The 3,099-nt window shown below is 43.7% G+C and overlaps 1 protein-coding gene across 1 annotated transcript in view; it reads left to right on the top strand.

Annotated features, from left to right (window-relative positions):
• The first annotated feature begins 1,367 nt into the window (after positions 1–1,367).
• The window catches only part of LOC106942405 (ryanodine receptor 2-like), a 20,855-nt gene continuing 19,123 nt past the window's right edge, over positions 1,368–3,099 (top strand). Inside the window, exon 1 of the mRNA XM_015025674.1 lies at positions 1,368–1,679. The gene's annotated coding sequence lies outside the window, so the exon portion shown is untranslated. The remainder of the gene's footprint in view (positions 1,680–3,099) is intronic.

Raw genomic sequence — 3,099 nt, 5'->3', positions numbered from 1 at the left:
CAGATACCACAGATGCCACAGATACCACAGTTACCACAGATGCCATATATACCACAGATGCCACAGATGCCATATATACCACAGATGCCACAGATGCCACATATACCACAGATACCACAGATGCCACAGATGCCACAGATGCCACAGATACCACAGATGCCACATATACCACAGATGCCACAGATGCCACAGGTACCACCGATGCCACAGATACCACAGATGCCACAGATACCACAGATGCCAGAGATACCACAGATACCACAGATACCACATATGCCACAGATGCCACAGATACCACAGATGCCACAGACACCACAGATACCACAGATGCCACAGATACTACAGATACCACATATGCCACAGATACCACCGATGCCACAGATGCCCCATATGCCACAGATACCACAGATGCCACAGATACCACAGATGGCACACTGCTGCTCTTTCTACATTGTGGCATTTTCTGATAATTTTGTGCGGGAAACCTAAAATTGTGCAGGTAACCGTTTGGATAGCTCAGTAGCAGCACTAAGGGGTTCTTCATTCAGATATCTAAAAATATAATTTTGACTAGTCATAATTAGGTTCAAAACATCTTAAGTTGTAATTACAGATATGTGTCCCATCAAATNCAGTGTTGTGGCACTGTTCTGGTGTATTTTTGAAGTGGACATGTTAAGTGCAATTTGAAAAAAGAATTGTAAAATATGATAAAAAAAAATTAATTTTGTGTTTATTTGATTCCTATTCAAGACAGTTTGATAAGAATGACTATATATGTAATATAGGCGGCTACGGAGCATCTTTGTTTACAATTTTGGTTGGTGGTGTGCCTCTGGATTTTTTCAATTAAAACAATGTACCTTGGCTCAAAAAAGGTTGAAAAACACTGCATTAGAGTGTTGTGTGCAATGTCCTCTAATTTAAGAGGGAATGTCTCCTCCTAGAGGTATAAGGGCACAATAGCTTGATTTTTGATAAGCACATCAGAGCCAGATTTTAGCTTGATGTAGAAGCAGCCTTTTTCTTCTCCAAAAGATTGTGTGACAAGAAAATCCTGATGAATTCAAGAAAACTTCAGTTCAGATCATAATCCCTTCAAACATGAAGAGATGTAAACAAATGTTATGAAGTACAGGAACATAATCAATGTGACAGTATTAGGAAGTAGCATATGTGCACAAACTTGCAAAACTCCAAAAGTAACATGTCTCTCCATCTACTGATGGAAGGGAGTCCCAACAGTGTGCCAGTCATTCTGCTCAGGATACAGAAATACTGCACTAGTGGGAACCTCTTAACCCCTGAGTTGAACCCATTTACTACACATGAAGACAGAAAAAGAGATTTAAAGCAGTTATTTTTAAGTCCAAGGCAGTTCCCATGAATTACTTGTCAGTCAGTCAGTCAGTCTGAGCTTTACAGTTTATTCTATAACCAGAACTGTACATTGGACTGATTTCATTAAAGACATTCTGTTCTATGGAATCTGCAGAGGTCTGGACACAGTGAGAAAGAAAGGAAAAAGTTCTACTTTAGATCTTCCCATAGACTCAGTCAGTCTGAGTCTACAAGATCTGATTGGCTACTTCCAACCACCTGAAGATCACCTGGACCATGAAGACAAGCAGAACCGGCTGAGAGCTCTAAAAAACAGACAGAACCTCTTCCAAGAGGAGGTAGGAAACAACTCCAGGTGTGTTTGTGTGTGTGTAGGTGTGTGCGCGCGTGTGTTTGTGTGTGTATTACAGGGTTTTTCACTCAGAGCAAAGCCAGCCGGAATAGACCTTTGGTTGGATCATGATATCAGTTTTCTCTTGGTGACTTTGACCTGACAAATTTAACCATATGACTATCACATGACCATGCTTTGTGCTGCTCCCCCTAGAGGAGAGAGGGAGGAGATCACTCTAAGATTTCAGCTTGATGTGCTGAAAATGCTGTGACTGCAGTAGGGCACACCAAATCTGCAGGATATTTGTACATGCAGTGATCTCACCACCTCTGGGGTCTTGGTCAGCCCCAGTCCACCCATTCTGTCTATCTCCAGTTTAGAGAAAACTTTGGCAGCCCTGCTGCCAAACTGCTGGTACAGCTGAAGGTAGCAAGAGGAGCGGGTTCTAGCTGTTGATGCAGCTCAAGAATTTCTTTATAATTGTTTCAGGCATAAAAGAGCAGTGCTGCCATCCCTGGGGGTTAGCCATCATTTTTCACCTCAGTGACAGTAACTCAGGGGGCAGAGATAACTGGCAGATTGCTGGTTCAAATTCTAATTCTGTCTGCTTCAGTTATGTCCTTTGGCAAGACACTCCACCCAACTGGTCCTCTGATGGTGGCCAGTGACACTCACTGTGTGTATCCTGTCAGTCTGCCCTAGGACAGCTCTGGCTTCAGTGTAGGTTACCGGCACCGGCTAATGAGTGAATGGCTGAATGTAATCTGAAACTGTTTTTGAGTGCATTTTGTTTGTTGGAAGTGAATAAACAGAAAATTATTTGCAGATTTCTGAAGCAGTCTTCAAGTGCATAAGTTCTCCACAGATACCACAGATACCACAGATAACACAGATACCACAGATAACACAGATACCACCGATGACACAGATGCCACAGATACCACAGATGCCACAGATACCACCGATGCCACAGATGCCACAGATAACACAGATACCACAGATGCCACAGGTACTACCGATGCCACAGATGCCACCGATACCACAGATACCACAGATACCACCGATACCACAGATGCCACAGATGTCACAGATACCACAGATGCCACAGGTACCACCGATGCCACAGATGCCACAGATGCCATATATACCACAGATGCCACAGATGCCACATATACCACAGATACCACAGATGCCACAGATGCCACAGATGCCACAGATACCACCGATGCCACAGATGCCACCGATACCACAGATGCCACAGACGCCACAGATACCACAGATACCACAGATGCCATAGATACTACAGATACCACATATGCCACAGATACCACCGATGCCACAGATGCCACAGATAACACAGATACCACAGATGCCACAGGTACCACCGATGCCACAGATGCCACAGATACCATATATGCCACAGA

Source organism: Poecilia latipinna, unplaced genomic scaffold (assembly GCF_001443285.1).
Source record: "Poecilia latipinna isolate Pla-1442-1.1 unplaced genomic scaffold, P_latipinna-1.0 Scaffold4252, whole genome shotgun sequence".
NCBI lineage: Eukaryota > Metazoa > Chordata > Actinopteri > Cyprinodontiformes > Poeciliidae > Poecilia > Poecilia latipinna.
The sequence above is the reverse complement of the archived record's forward strand: the minus strand, read 5'-3'. Positions and strand labels throughout refer to the sequence as shown.